Here is a 20,289-nt window from a genome sequence, read left to right on the forward strand (position 1 = left end):
GAGTTTTTCCTAGCCACCGTGCTTCTACACCTACATTGCTTGCTGTTTGGGGTTTTAGGCTGGGTTTCTGTACAGCACTTTGAGATATCAGCTGATGTACGAAGGGCTATATAAATACATTTGATTTGATTTGATTGATCTGCACTTTTCGCACCAAAATATGTTAATCTCCAGGAGACATAATGCGTCTCCTTCCTGAGTGGTATCACGGCTGCGTGGCCCCATGGTGTTTATACTTGTGTACTATTGTTTGTACAGATGAACGTGGCACCTTAAGGCGTTTGGAAATTGCTCTTGGCTGATTTCTTTAGATTTTCACATGATGTCAACCAAAGAGGTACTGAGTTTGAAGGTAGGCCTTGAAATACATCCACAGATACACCTCCAATTGACTCAAATAAGGTCAATTAGCCTATCAGAAGCTTCTAAAGCCATGACATAATTTTCTGGAATTTTACAAGCTATTTAAAGGCACAGTCAACTTAGTGTATGTAAACTTCTGACCCACTGGAATTGTGATACAGTGAATTATAAGTGAAATAATCTGTCTGTGAACAATTGTTGGAAAAATGACTTAAAACAACTAGAGTTTGTTAACAAGAAATGTGTGGAGTGGTTGAAAATGAGTTTTAATAAGTGTATGTAAACTTGCTACTTCAACTGTATATACTCCCACCAACACTTGTTTGGTTACTACATGATTCCATATGTGTTATTTTATAGTTTTGATGTCTTCACTATTTTTCTACAATGTAAACATTTGACAAAATACAGAAAACCCCTGGAATGAGTAGGCGTGTCCAAAGTTTTGACTGGTACTATATATATATATATTTTTTGTACTTTTACCACTTTTTGTTCCCAATTTTGTGATATCCAATTGGTAGTTACAGTCTTGTCCCATCGCTGCAACTCTCCTACGGACTCAGGAGAGGCGAGAGGCGAGATCCATGCGTCCTCGAAACACAACCCCGCCAAGCCGCACTGCTTCTTGACACACTGCTCACTTAACCAAGAAGCCAGCCGCGCCAATGTGTCGGAGGAAACACCGTCCAGCTCGCGACCCGCCACAAGGTGTCGCTAGAGCGCGATGGGACAAGGAAATCCCAGCCGGCTAAACCCTCCCTTAACCCTGACGACGCTGGGCCAATTGACCCCCGGCCGACTGTAACACAGCCTGAAATCGAACCCGGGTCTGTAGTGACGTCTCAAGCCTTAGACCGCTGCACCACATCATATTTAAATATGTTTTATTATACTTGTATTGTACTAGATCATATGGGTTCAATCTTCTTTATTCTCAGACATAAATAGACAATTCCAGGTGAAAGCCCCCTAAGCCCCCCATGACCTTTGGCACTACTACATTAATAAAATATTGCCCTCTTGCTAGATTGATGACTAAAGCCATAGCAAAACGGTGTGAAACGGCTGTCAGCTCAACTTCAAGACCAGTAACAAGGGAGAACAGCAAAAGCATATGCATGTATCAGATAATACAAGCATTAAGGCCAGTAGGAAAACTGGAATAGCATACAAACACACATATATATCTGACATATACAGTATTTCATAATACAAACACACACAAAGGTACTGTACCATATACAAACATACATAACAAAGAAGGATAATATCAAACCTCTATTCTACTGAAATAAATTGAAGCACTTACAAATTCACAACATATCATTCAAATGGAAGAACTCTGGAGTGTGTGACCAGGCCTGAGTAATACTGGCCTTACTGAACTCTGGAGTGTGTGACCAGGCCTGAGTAATGCTGGCCTTACTGAACTCTGGAGTGTGTGACCAGGCCTGAGTAATACTGGCCTTACTGAACTCTGGAGTGTGTGACCAGGCCTGAGTAATACTGGCCTTACTGAACTCTGGAGTGTGTGACCAGGCCTGAGTAATACTGGCCTTACTGAACTCTGGAGTGTGTGACCAGGCCTGAGTAATACTGGCCTTACTGAACTCTGGAGTGTGTGACCAGGCCTGAGTAATACTGGCCTTACTGAACTCTGGAGTGTGTGACCAGGCCTGAGTAATGCTGGCCTTACTGAACTCTGGAGTGTGTGACCAGGCCTGAGTAATACTGGCCTTACTGAACTCTGGAGTGTGTGACCAGGCCTGAGTAATACTGGCCTTACTGAACTCTGGAGTGTGTGACCAGGCCTGAGTAATACTGGCCTTACTGAACTCTGGAGTGTGTGACCAGGCCTGAGTAATGCTGGCCTTACTGAACTCTGGAGTGTGTGACCAGGCCTGAGTAATGCTGGCCTTACTGAACTCTGGAGTGTGTGACCAGGCCTGAGTAATGCTGGCTTAAGGGGCTGGTATGACTGGATGGGTCTGGACAGATCAGCACTGCTCCTAATTGGAGACTCATTATCCTGTTAGTGTGTGTGTGTTTGTGCGTGTACATGCACACTTGTCAGTATTTGTTTGTGTTTGCGTCTGTGTGCAAACTTGCATCCGTCCGTCCGTGTGTGTATGTCTGTGAGTGTCCATGTAATTGAACGGGATCTGTGTGTTTATGTCCATGTGTGCATGTGTGTTTACCAGATGCCAGTCTGACATTGACACCATGGCCGGGGGATGGTTGAGAGGGTGATGCGGTCTGAGTCTGTGTGTGTGTTGTAACAGATGATGTAACATGAAGAGACAGACTAGCATGGGAGTGAAGACTCAGACTAAACACTGGCTAGGAGCAACACTCCAGTACCCAGACTCTTATTTTACCAGGGCAGTTGACTGACAACACATTCTCATTTCCAGCAACAACCTGGGGAATAGTTACAGGGGAGAAGAGGGGGGACGAATGAGCCAATTGGAAGCTGGGGATGATTAGGTGACCGTGATGGTATGGGAATTTAGCCTGGACTATAAGTGCCATGAGTTTTAGTGACCACAGAGTGTCAGAACACCTGTTTAACATCCCATCTGAAAGACATTACCCACCATACACAGGGTAATGTCCCCAGTCACTGCCCTGTTGTTGTTGACCAGAGGAATGAGTTCCTCTTACTGGCCCTCCAACACCACTTCCAGGAGCATCTGGTCTCGCTTCCAGGAACCAACCAGGACCAACGCTGCTTAGCTTCAGAAGCAAGACAGCAGTGGAATGCAGGGTGGTGTGCTGCTGGCTCACTGTTGTACTACTGTTTATAGGAAGGAGGATTTCAGCACTATGGAAGAAAATACTGTGTTGCTGAAAGTTTAAACATCAATAGCTGCTACAGTTTAAACATCAATGATGCCATTATTTTATTTTACACAGTTGGCACACACACACACACACACACACACACACACACACACACACACACACACACACACACACACACACACACACACACACACACACACACACACACACACACACACACACACACACACACACAGAGATTTAAGAGGAAAATCTATAATTCCCCCAGTCTTTGATAACAGTGAGTAACTTCTCTGATGTGATCAAAGTGAAACACAATAGAGCACTATGTAGGCTTTACGTAGCCCTTAAGTAGGTTATATGACTGCATTGCATCAGAGTCTAGTAACAGAACGGTGGCTGCATGGCGACTAAATAATTCAGTTGTGACAGTTCCACATCGCTGAGCAAACATTCTCTCTCTCTGTGTTGTCCTATGTCTGACCCCTCTCCTTCCATCTCACCGTCTTCCCTCCTCCCATTTTCTCACCCTATATCTGACCCCAGTTCATCCCCCTCTCTCAACCCCACTTCCCCTTTCTCTTACACTCTAAAAAAATGCTGGATTGTTTGGCTGACCCAACCCTGCTGGGTTGTTTGGCTGACTCAACCCTGCTGGGTTGTTTGGCTGATCCAACCCTGCTGGGTTGTTTGGCTGACTTAACTGCTGGATTGTTTGGCTGACCCAACCCAGCTGGGTTGTTTGGCTGACTCAACTGCTGGGTTGTTTGGCTGACCCAACCCTGCTGGGTTGTTTGGCTGACTCAACTGCTGGGTTGTTTGGCTGACTCAACCCTGCTGGGTTGTTTGGCTGACTCAACTGCTGGGTTGTTTGGCTGACCCAACCCTGCTGGATTGTTTGGCTGACCCAACCCTGCTGGGTTGTTTGGCTGACTCAACTGCTGGGTTGTTTGGCTGACTCAACCCTGCTGGGTTGTTTGGCTGACTCAACTGCTGGGTTGTTTGGCTGACTCAACCCTGCTTGGTTGTTTGGCTGACTCAACTGCTGGGTTGTTTGGCTGACTCAACCCTGCTGGGTTGTTTGGCTGACTCAACTGCTGGATTGTTTGGCTGACCCAACCCTGCTGGGTTGTTTGGCTGACTCAACTGCTGGATTGTTTGGCTGACTCAACCCTGCTGGGTTGTTTGGCTGACCCAACCCTGCTGGGTTGTTTGGCTGACTCAACTGCTGGGTTGTTTGGCTGACTCAACCCTGCTGGATTGTTTGGCTGACTCAACTGCTGGATTGTTTGGCTGACCCAACCCTTCTGGGTTGTTTGGCTGACTCAACTGCTGGGTTGTTTGGTTGACCCAACCCTGCTGGGTTGTTTGGCTGACTCAACCCTGCTAGGTTGTTTGGCTGACTCAACCCTGCTGGGTTGTTTGGCTGACCCAACCCTACTGGATTGTTTGGCTGACCCAACCCTTCTGGGTTGTTTGGCTGACCCAACCCTTCTGGGTTGTGTGGCTGACCCAACCCTGCTGGATTGTTTGGCTGACCCAACCCTTCTGGGTTGTGTGGCTGACCCAACCCTGCTGTGTTGTTTGGCTGACTCAACTGCTGGGTTGTTTGGCTGACCCAACCCTACTGGATTGTTTGGCTGACCCAACCCTGCTGGGTTGTTTGGCTGACCCAACCCTGCTGGGTTGCAGGCGCCGGGTCACTTAATTGGGTTGCTTTCTTTAAAAAAAGTATGGTTGGGTTGTTGATGCTGGATCATTGCTTGGTTATTGAGAAATGACCAAGTGGGTCAGATCAGAAGTCTAGAGGCTTAGTTTAGTAGGGGCGTGGCTTCAGAGAGTTGTTTTTTATCCATCCGTGAGAGTAAATGTCATTCCTGCTCATCTGTTCTGTTGTACAGTTATCACATGTTAAGGTCGAACACTTACATTTTGTAGCTTCAATTAGGCCTACAGAAGTGTATGAGTTCCCTAAAAGCCTATGTAAATCCCATTGGTGGGATGCAATAAGGTGGTATACCTTATTATACAATAATATTATGTAATAAATAATCAAAATATTCTAGAAGAAAAATTCACACAAAAAATAGAGAGAGACAGATGAGAGAGAGAGACAGTAGAGTGTTCTCTGCAGCAGTATAGAGAGAGAGAGAGAGAGAGAGAGAGAGAGAGAGAGAGAGAGAGAGAGAGAGAGAGAGAGAGAGAGAGAGAGAGAGAGGAGAGAGAGAGAGGAGAGAAAGAGGAGAGAGAGACCAGTCAAAGCCAGAAGTGTATTGGGCAGTGGGCAGCAGTGTAGAGTACGTCAGCAAAGATGGTGACATGGTGCCAGAAAGGGAGAGAGTGAGAGAACGAGAGAGAGGAGAGAGACCAGAGATCTGCCAGAGACCAGACCTTCCTCTCTTCTCCCCTCGTTACCTCTCTCCTACTCTTCTCTCCCCTCCTCTGCTGTCCTCCCCTCCCCTCTCCTCACCACTCATCCCCTCTCTCCTCCTCACCCCTCTCATCCCCTCCTCTTCTCTCTCCTCTCTCCTCTCCCCTCCTCCCCACTACTCTCCTCCCCTCTCTCCTCTCCTCCTCCCCCTTCTCTGCTCTCATCCCCACCTCACCTCTCCTCTCCCCTCCTTCTCTGCTCTCCTCCCCTCTCTCAGCTCCCTTCCCTTCCCCTCCTCACCTAACCTCCCCTCTCTCCTCCCCTCTCTGCCTGATTAGACTGGTCCTCAGATGGTTCTGGGCAGGCCCTGCTCTGCCAACTAGACACTACAGTGGTCTGAAGCTGCATCACACACACACACACACACCAAACACAAATACACACACCTACTGACTAAGCATAATGTAGACTGTAGTGTACACATACACGAGAATGCACACAGACACACACGCACACTTTATCTAATACATCCTGTCCACCTTTAATTCCAGTTATCCATTGACCCTGACCGGCACGTCTCCTCCTCTCATCCCCCTCTCCATCTCTACCTCCCCCTCTATCTATCCTCCTCCCTCTCTTACGTCATTATGACCTTTCCACGACCGCCTCCCCCTCTTCCATGTCTCCTCCTCTCATCCCCCTCTCTTTATCTTGCCTTTCCACTCCAGGACAGTTAAAGCAAACAATACGCACACACACACACACACACACACACACACACACGCACGCACACGCACGCGCACACACACGCACACACACGCACGCACACACACACGCACGCACACACACACATCGAACGAGGCATTATCCAGCATCAGCAAATTACCGCTCGATAGCTTACAACTGTGCTGTGCACACACACACACACACACACACACACACACACACACACACACACACACACCTCTCCTTTCTGATTCTGCCAGATAGTCTATGAGGTTATTAGTAGAGAGAGAGACAGAGAGACGGAGAGAGAGAGAGACTGACTCCATCCTTTCCACCCATGGGTTTCTTTCAGCCTGTAGACACAGTAGGAGACATGAGTCTGATGGGGAACAACTGAACATACTGCATGTTGTGTGTCTGTGTAATGTATGTGTGTGTAGTCGCGTGAGAGGGCGCGTGTGTGTCATTCTTGATGTGTTTGGGAGGTGTAAGGTTGACCACTCCAGACAGAATCAAACCGCTCCGGACAGAATCAAACCGCTCCAGACAGCATCACAGATGTGTGTACATGTGGGTGGTAGGTCCAGTGTGGTTTTGTGTTTATTGACATAACATTAATTAAGATAGCAATCTTTTAGAGGGGGGTAGAAGTCCCCCCCCCCCCTTTAATATAACAATAATAATATGCCATTTAGAAGACACTTTCATACAAAGTCATGTGTATATACACTACCAGTCAAAAGTTTGGACACCTACTCATTCACAGGTTTTTCTTTATTTTTACTATTTTCTACATTGTAGAATAATAGTGAAGACATCAAAACTATGAAATAACACATATGGAATCATGTAGTAACCAAATAAAGGGTTACACAAATCAAACTATAATTTCAAATAGCCACCCTTTGCCTTGATTATAGTTTTGCATGCCCTTGGCATTCTCTCAACCAGCTTCACCTGGAATGCTTTTCCAACAGTCTTGAAGGAGTTCCCACATTTGCTGAGCACTTGTTGACTGCTTTTCCTTCACTCTGTGGTGCGACTCATCAGAGAATTGTGGAGGCCAGAACATCTGATGCATCACTCCATCACTCTCATTCTTGGTCAAATAGCCCTTACATAGCCTGGAGGTGTGTTGGGTCATTGTCCTGTTGAAAAACAAATGATAGTCCCACTAAACACAAACCAGATGGGAGGATGTATCACTGCAGAATGCTGTGGTAGCCTTGCTGGTTAAAGTGTGTCTTGAATTCTAAATAAATCACAGACAGTGTCACCAGCAAAGCACCCCCACTCCATCACACCTCCTCCTCCATGCTTCACGGTGGGAACCACACATGCAGAGATCATCCGTTCACCTAGTCTGCGTCTCACAAAGACACGGCGGTTGGAACTAAAAATCTCAAATTTGGACTCCAGACCAAAGAACATATTTCCACCGGTCTAATGTGCATTAATCGGGTTTCTTGGCCCAAGCAAGTCTCTTCTTATTGGTGTCCTTTAGTAGTGGTTTCTTTGCAGGAATTCGACCATGAAGGCCTGATTCACAGTCTCCTCTGAACAGTTGATTTTGAGATGTGTCTGTTACTTGAACTCTGTGAAGCATTTATTTGGGCTGCAATTTCTGAGGCTGGTAACTCTAATGAACTTATCCTCTGCAGCAGAGGGAACTCTGGGACTTCCTTTCCTGTGGCAGTCCTCATGAGAGCCAGTTTCATCATAGCGCTTGATGGTTTTTGCAACTGCACTTGAAGAAACTTTCAAAGTTCTTGACCTTTTCCGTATTGACTGACCTTCATGTCTTAAAGTAATGATGGACTGTTGTTTCTCTTTGTTTATTTGAGCTGTTCTTGCCATAATTATGGACTTGGTTTTTTACCAAATAGGGCTATCTTCTGTACACTACCCTACTTTGTCACAACACAACTGATTGGCTCAAATGCATTAAGAAGGAAATAAATTCCACAAATGAACTTTTAACAAGGCACACCTGTTAATTGAAATGCATTCCAGGTGACTACCTCATGAAGCTGGTTGAGAGAATGCCAATAGTGTCACCAAGGCAAAATGTGTCTATTTGAAGAATCCCCCCCATTTTTGATTCCATATGTGTTATTTAATAGTGTTTATGTCTTCACTATTATTCTACAATGTAGAAAATAGTAAAAATCAATAAAAACCCTTGAATAAGTAGTTGTTCTAAAACCTTTGACCGGTAGTGTACATTTTATGTATGGGTGGCCCCGGGAATCAAACCAACAATCCCGGTGTTGCAAGCGCCATGCTCTGCTGAGCCAAACATGACCAGAAACAGAGTTTTTGTTGAAGGTGTGTGTGTGTGTTGCAGGCAATGTAGTGCAGCTCTAAGGAACCTTGACTTGAATCCCTATTAATTCCTCATGTGGAACTATGACCCTTTACGGGTGAATGACTCCTTTACCTGCCCTATAAACTGATGTAGGGCTGACCTGGTGTGTGTGTGTGTGTGTGTGTGTGTGTGTGTGTGGTCTGTGTGATTGTATCCAACATAGTTGAGTGTGTGTGTGTGAGTGTGTGTGTGTGTGTGTGTGTGTGTGTGTGTGTGTGTGTGTGTGTGTGTGTGAGTGTGTGTGTGTGTGTGTGTGTGTGTGTGTGTGTGTGTGTGTGTGTGTATGTGTGGTCTGTGTGATTGTATCCAACATAGTTGAGTGTGTGTGTGTGTGTATGTGTGTGTGTGTGTGAGAGAGAGAGTTTTCAGCTGAGCAGGCGACTTTGGCATAGAGCTGAGTGTGGTGCTTTATGGAGAAACGGCTGATGAGGAAAGGGGAGTTTAAATCAAACCAAACGAAGCTTTATCAAATAAATGAAACTGTGTAGTACTGGACTCAGCAAGAGTTCCTTTATAGGCACACACACACACACACACACACACACACACACACACACACACACACACACACACACACACACACACACACACACACACATACGGCAATGTGCACAGGCGTGGCCACAAATGCAGGGCAAAGTCAAACAAACCATTTCTAGGGTCCCAAAGGGCACCCTATCCCCTACATAGTGCACTCCTATTGACCAGAGCCCTATTCCCTACATAGTGCACTCCTATTGACCAGAGCCCTATTCCCTACATAGTGCACTCCTATTGACCAGAGCCCTATTCCCTACATAGTGCACTTCTATTGACCAGAGCCCTATTCCCTACATAGTGCACTCCTATTGACCAGAGCCCTATTCCCTACATAGTGCACTCCCATTGACCAGAGCCCTATTCCCTACATAGTGCACTCCTTTTGACCAGAGCCCTATGCCATTTAGGCCGCTGCCGTAGTGTGCTTGCTGAGGATTTTGCCTACACCACTGAAGGATTGAGTGATTAAATGAATAATTGTACAGACGGAGAGAAAGAGAGAAAGACTGACAGACAGACACTCACTGTACAGAAGGAAAAAACAGTTCTCTCATCATCCTCTTCCTTATTTCTCTGTCTTTCTCTCTCTCTCCTCCCTCTCTTCTTCTATCATCCTCTATCTTCCTTATTTCTCTGTCTTTCTCTCTCTCTCCTCCCTCTCTTCTTCTATCATCCTCTATCTTCCTTATTTCTCTGTCTTTCTCTCTCGCTCCTCCCTCTCTTCTCCTATCATTCTCTCTCCTCCATCTCTTCTCTTATCATCCTCTCCCTATCTCTCTCTCCTCCCTCTCTTCTTCCATCATCCACTATCTTCCTTATTTCTCCATCTTTCTCTCTCTCTCTTCTTCTATCATCCTCTATCTTCCTTATTTCTCTGTCTTTCTCTCTCTCTTCTTCTATCATCCTCTATCTTCCTTATTTCTCTGTCTTTCTCTCTCTCCTCCCTCTTTTCTCTTATCATCCTGTCTCTCCTTATCTCGCTCTCCTCCCTCTCTTCTTCTATCATCCACTATCTTCCTTATTTCTCCATCATTCTCTCTCTCCTCCCTCTCTTCTTCTACCATCCACTATCTTCCTTATTTCTCCATCTTTCTCTCTCTCTCTTCTTCTATCATCCACTATCTTCCTTATTTCTCCATATTTCTCTCTCTCTCCTCCCTCTCTTCTTCTATCATCCACTATCTTCCTTATTTCTCCATCTTTCTCTCTCTCTCTTCTTCTATCATCCTCTATCTTCCTTATTTCTCTGTCTGTCTCTCTCTCTCCTCCCTCTATTCTTCTATTATCCTCTGTCTTCCTTATTTCTCTGTCTTTCTCTCTCTCTCCTCCCTCTCTTCTCTTATCATCCTGTCTCTCCTTATCTCTCTCTCCTCTCTCTCTTCTTCCATCTTCCTTATTTCTCTGTCTTTCTCTCTCTCTCCTCCCTCTCTTCTTCTATCATCCTCTATCTTCCTTATTTCTCTGTCTTTCTCTCTCTCTCTTCTCTTATCATCCTGTCTCTCCTTATCTCTCTCTCCTCCCTCTCTTCTTCTGTCTTCCTTATTTATCTGTCTTTCTCTCTCTCCTCCCTCTCTTCTTCTATCATCCTCTATCTTCCTTATTTATCCGTCTTTCTCTCTCTCTCCCCCCTCTCTTCTCTTATCATTCTGTCTCTCCTTATCTCTCTCTCCTCTCTCTCTTCTTCCATCTTCCTCATTTCTCTGTCTTTCTCTCTCTCTCCTCCCTCTCTTCTTCTATCATCCTCTATCTTCCTTATTTATCCGTCTTTCTCTCTCTCTCCTCCCTCTCTTCTCTTATCATTCTGTCTCTCCTTATCTCTCTCTCCTCCCTCTGTTCTCCTATCATTCTCTCTCTCCTCCCTCTCTTCTCTTATCATCCTGTCTCTCCTTATCTCTCTCTCATCCCTCTCTTCTTCTATCATCCTCTATCTTCCTTATTTATCCGTCTTTCTCTCGCTCTCCTCCCTCTCTTCTCTTATCATCCTGTCTCTCCTTATCTCTCTCTCCTCCCTCTCTTCATTCTCTCTCTCCTCCCTCTCTTCTTCTATCATCCTCTCTCTCCCTATCTCGCTCTCCTCCCTCTCTTCTCTTATCATCTACCATCTCTCCTTATTTCTCTGTCTTTCTCTCTCTCTCCTCCCTCTCATCCTCTATCTCTCCCTCTCTCTGTCTTTCTCTCTCTCTTCCCTCTCTTTTCCTATCGTCCTCTCTCTTCCATCCTTCCTCTCTTTCTTCCCTGGTCATCTTGCTCCTCCTTTTCTTCTCCTGCTGTGTAGTTCTGTAGAGGAACGATGAATTCCTCCTTCCTCTCCTCCAGCAAACTATAAATAGATATATGACTGATAAAAGGGTCTCTCTCTCTCTCTCTCTCTCTCTCTCTCTCTCTCTCTCTCTCTCTCTCTCTCTCTCTCTCTCTCTCTCTCTCTCTCTCTCTCTCTCTAACAGCTTCTATCTCAAGGCCATCAGACTGCTACACAGGCATCAGTAACTCAGAGAGGCTGTTGCCTACATTGAGACCCAATCACTGGCCCCTGTAATAAATGGATCACTGGTCACTTTAATAATGCCACTTTAATAATGTTTACATATCTTACATTACTCATAACATAAGTATATACTGTATTTTATACCATCTATTACATCTTGCCTATGCCGCTTGGCCATCACTCATCCATATATTTATATGTACATATTCTCATTCACCCCTTTAGATTTGTGTGTATTAGGTAGTTGTTGTGGAATTGTTAGATTACTTGTTAGATATTGCTGCACTGTCGGAACTAGAAGCACAAGCATTTCGCTACACTCGCAATAACATCTGCTAACCATGTGTATGTGTAAGCTCCTCAATGTTACCAACTGAGCCCTATAGCCCCCCCCCCCCCCCCCCCACACACACACACACACACACACACACACACACACACACACACACACACACACACACACAAAATGTGAAAATCTGAAATTAAGTCAAATATTGAACAGTTAAAACCATCTAAAAATATACTGTTCAAATCCACAATGCTATTTTTCTTACAACCTGCAACAATAAGCCACCCTCTATGTGGCTATGGCACATCAACCTTCCCTTTACAACCATTATGTCACGGGTCAACCCCGCTTTTCACAGTAGACATGGTACGCCCCAATCACTTTCCATTATTGGAAGAGTCTACTTGCTCAGCTGAAGGGGGTTGAGGGATGATAATGGCTACATCACCTTCCCACCTAGTTTATCACAAACACTCTATTGCTATACTCTCAACATCTCTCTCCCTCTCTATTCCCTTTCCACTGTCTCTGTCCTCTCCTCTCTCCTTCTCTGAACATCTCTCCCTCTCTATTCCCTTTTCACTGTCTCTGTCCTCTCCTCTCTCCTTCTCTGAACATCTCTCCCTCTCTATTCCCTTTCCACTGTCTCTGTCCTCTCCTCTCTCCTTCTCTGAACATCTCTCCCTCTCTATTCCCTTTCCACTGTCTCTGTCCTCTCCTCTCTCCTTCTCTGAACATCTCTCCCTCTCTATTCCCTTTCCACTGTCTCTGTCCTCTCCTCTCTCATTCTCTGAACATCTCTCTCCCTCTCTATTCCCTTTCCACTGTCTCTGTCCTCTCCTCTCTCCTTCTCTGAACATCTCTCCCTTTCTCTCGTCCTACATTGTTCTTCAATATCTCGCTCTCCTTTTCTCCTCTATCCACACCCTCTGCCTCTTTCTCATTTTCTCCTCTATCCACACCCTCTGCCTCTTTCTCCTTTTCTCCTCTATCCACACCCTCTGCCTCTTTCTCCTTTTCTCCTCTATCCACACCCTCTGCCTCTTTCTCCTTTTCTCCTCTATCCACACCCTCTGCCTCTTTCTCCTTTTCTCCTCTATCCACACCCTCTGCCTCTTTCTCCTTTTCTCCTCTATCCACACCCTCTGCCTCTTTCTCCTTTTCTCCTCTATCCACACCCTCTGCCTCTTTCTCCTTTTCTCCTCTATCCACACCCTCTGCCTCTTTCTCCTTTTCTCCTATATCCACATCCTCTGCCTCTTTCTCCTTTTCTCCTCTATCCACACCCTCTGCCTCTTTCTCCTTTTCTCCTCTATCCACACCCTCTGCCTCTTTCTCCTTTTCTCCTCTATCCACACCCTCTGCCTCTTTCTCCTTTTCTCCTCTATCCACACCCTCTGCCTCTTTCTCCTTTTCTTCTCTATCCACACCCTCTGCCTCTTTCTCCTTTTCTCCTCTATCCACACTCTCTGCCTCTTTCTCCTTTTCTTCTCTATCCACACCCTCTGCCTCTTTCTCCTTTTCTTCTCTATCCACACCCTCTGCCTCTTTCTCCTTTTCTCCTCTATCCACACCCTCTGCCTCTTTCTCCTTTTCTCCTCTATCCACACCCTCTGCCTCTTTCTCCCTTTCTCCTCTATCCACACCCTCCGCCTCTTTCTCCCTTTCTCGTGCCCTCTCTGTGTCTTGCCCTCTTTAGCAAATCAATTACACACACACACACACACACACACACACACACACACACACACACACACACACACACACACATTGTCTCACTGTTTTAACTATTTTTGCTCTACTGTAAATTATGGGAAACTATGCTCTCTCTACAGACAGACACACGCGCACGCACACACACACACACACACACACACACACACACACACACACACACACACACACACACACATTGCAATGGTTCACTGACGCAACTCAAGGTAAGAGCTTTTTGTCATGGGTGCGACAGCTGTACACACACACGTGCACACCAACACATACACACACAGTTTTAGCCTAGGCACCATCCACTTTTAGTGAACCCTGGGGACTTAATCTGTGCCACCATACATTGTGGGCATTAACCTTGATTTATTCAGGGTAGTACAACTGAGACCAGGATCTCATTCTCAATGGTGCCCTGAGTTTGACATTTTTCTCTAAAACAGGAAGAAACATGTATTTTAGAAATAAAATAAGAAGAATAAAAATAAGCACAAGGCACAACCTCAACACCTCGACACCTCAACCTCGACAAACACAACCTCAACACCTCAACACCTCAACACCTCGACACCTCAACACCTCACCCTCGACAAACACAACCTCAACACCTCGACACCTCAACCTCGACACCTCAACCTCAACACCTCAACACCTCGACACCTCAACCTCGACAAACACAACCTCGACACCTCAACACCTCAACCTCGACAAACACAACCTCAACACCTCGACACCTCAACCTCGACAAACACAACCTTGACACCTCGACACCTCAACCTCGACACCTCAACCTCAACACCTCGACACCTCAACCTCGACAAACACAACCTCGACACCTCGACATACACAACCTCAACACCTCGACACCTCGACAAACACAACCTCAACACCTCGACACCTCAACCTCGACACCTCAACCTCAACACCTCGACACCTCAACCTCGACAAACACAACCTCGACACCTCGACATACACAACCTCGACACCTCGACACCTCAACCTCGACACCTCAACCTCGACACCTCAACCTCATCACCTCGACACCTCAACCTCGACAAACACAACCTCGACACCTCGACATACACAACCTCGACACCTCGACACCTCAACCTCGACACCTCAACCTCGACACCTCAACCTCGACACCTCAACCTCAACACCTCGACACCTCAACCTCGACAAACACAACCTCGACACCTCGACATACACAACCTCGACACCTCGACACCTCAACCTCGACACCTCAGCCTCGACACCTCAACCTCGACATCTCGACACCTCAACACCTCAACCTTGACACCTCAACCTCGACACCTCAACACCTCAACCTCGACACCTCAACCTCGACTCTCAACCTCGACACCTGTCGTGGAAATTTCCTGTATTTACCAAATCATGAGAGCAAACCACACACAAGTCAGAGTTATCATAAAGTCCATCTTTAATTATATGAGCTCCATCACAACCCTGTGACTCTCAGATCAATTCAGTGTCTATAAATGAATTCTCTGAGAGTCCCTTACACATTGCAACTGAGATCCTTTATAGCAAAGACACACATAGCCAGACAGCCTTGGCCATAAAAAATAAAAATAAACATTCTGATGAGAAGTAACTTACACACATATAATGAATATAAAACATCTTATGTTACCAACTAATTCTGATTATTCCCCAACACACCTCAACACCTCAACCTCGACACCTCTACCTCAACAAACACAACCTCGACACCTCAACCTCGACAAACACAACCTCGACACCTCAACCTCGACACACACAACATCGACACCTCAACACCTCAACCTCGACAAACACAACCTCGACACCTCAACCTCGACAAACACAACCTTGACACCTCAACCTCGACACCACAACCTCGACACCTCAACCTCATCAACTCAACCTCGACACCTCACCCTCAACACCTCAACCTCGACACCTCAACCGACACCACAACCTCGACGCATCTACACCACAGCCTCAACGCCTCGATGTCTGGCACCACAGCCTCGACACCACAGCCTCAACGCCTCGACACCACAGCCTCAACACCACAGCCTCAACACCACAATCTCAGCCTCTACACCACAGCCTCGACACCACAGTCTCGATACCACTTCTTCGACACCACATTCTCGACATCAGAGCCTCAACGCCTCGACACCACAGCATCGACACCTCGACACCACAGCCTCGACACCCCAACCTCAGCCTCTACACCACAGCATTGACGCCTCGACACCACAGCCTCTACACCACAACCTCAGTCTCTACACCACAGCCTTGACACCACAACCTCAGCCTCTACACCACAGCATCGACGCCTCGACACCACAGCCTCGACACCACAGCCTTGACACCACAACCTCAGCCTCTACACCACAGCCTCGACACCACAACCTCGACGCCTCAACACCACAGCCTCGACACCACAATATCGACACCACAACCTCAGCCTCTACACCACAGTCTCGACGCCTCGACACCACAGCCTCGACACCACAACCTCGACACCACAACCTCAGCCTCTGCACCACAGACTCAACTCCTCGACACCACAGCCTCTACACCACAGCCTCGACACCACAGCCTCAGCCTCTACACCACAGCCTCGACACCACAGCCTCGACACCACAGCCTCTACACCACAGCCTTGACACCACAGCATCGACGCCTAGACACCACAGCCTCGACACCACAACCTCAGCGTCAACACCACAACCTCAACACCACAACCTTAGCCTCAACACCACAACCTCAGCCTCTACACCACAGACTCGACGTCTCAACACCACAGCATCGACACCACAGTCTCTACACCACAGCCTCGACACCACAACCTCAGCCTCTACACCACAACCTCAGCCTCTACACCACAGCCTCGACACCTCAGCCTCTACACCACAGACTCGACACCACAGCCTCGACACCTCAGCCTCTACACCACAGTCTCGACACCACAACCTCAGCCTCTACACCACAGCATTGACGCCTCGACACCACAGCCTCTACACCACAACCTCAGTCTCTACACCACAGCCTTGACACCACAACCTCAGCCTCTACACCACAGCATCGACGCCTCGACACCACAGCCTCGACACCACAGCCTTGACACCACAACCTCAGCCTCTACACCACAGCCTCGACACCACAACCTCGACGCCTCAACACCACAGCCTCGACACCACAATATCGACACCACAACCTCAGCCTCTACACCACAGTCTCGACGCCTCGACACCACAGCCTCGACACCACAACCTCGACACCACAACCTCAGCCTCTGCACCACAGACTCAACTCCTCGACACCACAGCCTCTACACCACAGCCTCGACACCACAGCCTCAGCCTCTACACCACAGCCTCGACACCACAGCCTCGACACCACAGCCTCTACACCACAGCCTTGACACCACAGCATCGACGCCTAGACACCACAGCCTCGACACCACAACCTCAGCGTCAACACCACAACCTCAACACCACAACCTTAGCCTCAACACCACAACCTCAGCCTCTACACCACAGACTCGACGTCTCAACACCACAGCATCGACACCACAGTCTCTACACCACAGCCTCGACACCACAACCTCAGCCTCTACACCACAACCTCAGCCTCTACACCACAGCCTCGACACCTCAGCCTCTACACCACAGACTCGACACCACAGCCTCTACACCACCTCAGCCTCTACACCACAGCCTCGACACCTCAGCCTCTACACCACAGGCTCGACACCACAACCTCAGCCTCTACACCACAGACTCAACACCACAGGCTCTACACCACAGCTTCGACACCTCAGCCTCTACACCAGAGCCTCTACACCACAGCCTCTACACCACAGGCTCGACGCCTCGACACCACAGCCTCGACACCTTGCCACCACAGACTCAATCAATCAAAACAACTGCAATCCTCAATGAATGAATTCAATACCAGAGTCATAAACGTCCCCAGGGGCTCCAGTGAATCAAGGCATTTGGTTGGTTATTCCAACAATGAGGGGCAATAAAACAAAAGGAGGATTTACCTAAATTCGTGAACACCAGAGGGACCTGAAGTGTTAACTGATCCTGAAGAGTTAACTGATCCTGAAGAGTTAACTGATCCTGAAGAGTTAACTGATCCTGAAGGGTTAACTGATCCTGAAGAGTTAACTGATCCTGGAGAGTTAACTGATCCTGAAGAGTTAACAGATCCTGAAGAGTTAACTGATCCTGAAGAGTTAACTGATCCTGAAGAGTTAACTGATCCTGAAGAGTTAACTGATCCTGAAGCGTTAACAGATCCTGAAGAGTTAACTGATCCTGAAGCGTTAACTGATCCTGAAGAGTTAACTGATCCTGAAGAGTTAACTGATCCTGAAGAGTTAACAGATCCTGAAGAGTTAACTGATCCTGAAGAGTTAACTGATCCTGAAGAGTTAACTGATCCTGAAGAGTTAACTGATCCTGAAGCGTTAACTGATCCTGAAGAGTTAACTGATCCTGAAGAGTTAACTGATCCTGACAGTGGGTTAGTTACACACCATTGTAATAGAGCTTAGACGACAGAAAGGGAATGATGATCTACGGGACTTTAATGAGGACCAGCCAACCTTTAATACAGGATGCAGTGGTGAGTACTAATACTGTCACCTGTAATAAAGCCAACACCGCTACGCTGGACGACATCCAAAGGTTTAAGAGTAGTGGCTGTTGTTATCAGGTAAATGCTATTTAGGGAGAGGCAAGATCTATTTCTACAAAACAAGCCCATGCTCTCATATACAGCCCCACCGCACCCTAAAACCCATAGTCTATGGAACTGTTCATCTCCAGAGGGACTTTCTAGTGTCCTACTTCTAGCTTTACTGTAGCTGTGTCTGTGTCCATCTGTCCTGTAGTTCTGTGTGGTACTCGTCCATCTGTCCTGTAGTTCTGTGTGGTACTCGTCTATCTGTCCTGTAGTTCTGTGTGGTATTCTGTCCATCTGTACAGAGTAGCTGCGGCTCTGTCAATCTGTACTGTAGTTCCTTGGGGTACTATGTCAATCTGTACAGTAGTTCTGTGTGGTACTCTGTCAATCTGTACTGCAGTTCTGTGGGGTACTCTGTCAATCTGTACTGTAGTTCTGTGTGGTACTCTGTCAATCTGTCCTGTAGTTCTGCGGGGTACTCTGTCCATCTGTCCTGCAGTTCTGTGTGGTACTCGGTCCATCTGTACTGAGTAGCTGTGGCTCTGTCAATCTGTACTGAGTAGCTGTGGCTCTGTCAATCTGTACTGAGTAGCTGTGGCTCTGTCCATCTGTCCTGTAGTTCTGTGTGGTACTCTGTCAATCTGTACTGTAGTTCTGTGGGGTACTCTGTCAATCTGTACTGTAGTTCTGTGTGGTACTCTGTCAATCTGTACTGTAGTTCTGTGGGGTACTCTGTCCATCTGTACTGTAGTTCTGTGTGGTACTCTTGTCAATCTGTACTGTAATTCTGTGGGGTACTCTGTCAACCTGTCCTGTAGTTCTGTGTGGTACTCTGACCATCTGTCCTGTAGTTCTGTGCGGTACTCTGTCAATCTGTACTGAGTAGCTGTGGCTCTGTAATTCTGTCCTGTAGTTCTGTGTGGTACTCTGACCATCTGTCCTGTAGTTCTGTGGGGTACTCTGTCAATCTGTACTGTAGTTCTGTGTGGCACTCTGTCAATCTGTCCTGTAGTTCTGTGTGGTACTCTGTCAATCTGTACTGAGTAGCTGTGGCTGTGTGTCCGTCTGTCCTGCAGTTATGTGGGGTACTCTGTCAATCTGTACTGAGTAGCTGTGGCTGTGTGTGCGTCTGTCCTGCAGTTCTGTGGTACTCTGTCAATCTGTACTGAGATGCTGTGGCTGTGTGTCCGTCTGTCCTGTAGTTCTGTGTGGTACTCTGCCAATCTGTACTGAGCAGCTGTGGCTCTGTGTCCATCTGTCCTGCAGTTCTGTGGGGTACTCTGCCAATCTGTACTGAGTAGCTGTGGCTGTGTGTCCATCTGTCCTGTAGTCCTGTGTGGTACTCTGCCAATCTGTACTGAGCAGCTGTGGCTGTGCCAGAGAGAGAGAGAGAGAGAGAGAGAGAGAGAGAGAGAGAGAGAGAGAGAGAGAGAGAGAGAAAATGAGAGAGAGAAACTACCATATCTAATGAGTGAAATACCACAGTGTATCACAGCAACAAGATGTGTGACCTGTTGCCACAAGAAAAGGGCAGTCAGTGAAGAACAAACACCATTGTAAATACAACCCATATTTCTGCTTATTTATTTTCCCTTTTGTACTTTAACTATTTGCACATCGTTACAACACTGTACTGTATATAGCCATAATATGACATTTCAAATGTCTCTATTCCTTTGGAAATATTTTGTCATATTTTTTCTTCACTCATTATCTATTTCACTTGCCTTGGCAATGTCGACATATGTTTCCCATGACAATAAAGCCCTTTGAACTGAATTGAAAGGGAGAGAGAGAAAGAGAGAGAGACTGAGAGAGAGACTGAGAGAGAGAGATAGAGAGAGAGAGAGAAAGAGAGAGAGAGAGAGAGAGAGAGAGAAAGAGAGAGACTGAGAGAGAGAGACTGAGAGAGAGAGAAAGAG

General features: G+C 46.9%; 1 protein-coding gene across 1 annotated transcript in view; it reads right to left on the bottom strand.

Annotated features, from left to right (window-relative positions):
* LOC118940348 (voltage-dependent P/Q-type calcium channel subunit alpha-1A-like) overlaps positions 1 to 20,289 on the bottom strand; it is a gene marked incomplete at its 3' end in the record, with an annotated part of 236,254 nt that overhangs the window by 56,256 nt on the left and 159,709 nt on the right.

This window comes from Oncorhynchus mykiss, chromosome 17, assembly GCF_057628025.1.
Source record: "Oncorhynchus mykiss isolate SJ-2025 chromosome 17, ASM5762802v1, whole genome shotgun sequence".
Taxonomy (NCBI): Eukaryota; Metazoa; Chordata; class Actinopteri; order Salmoniformes; family Salmonidae; genus Oncorhynchus; species Oncorhynchus mykiss.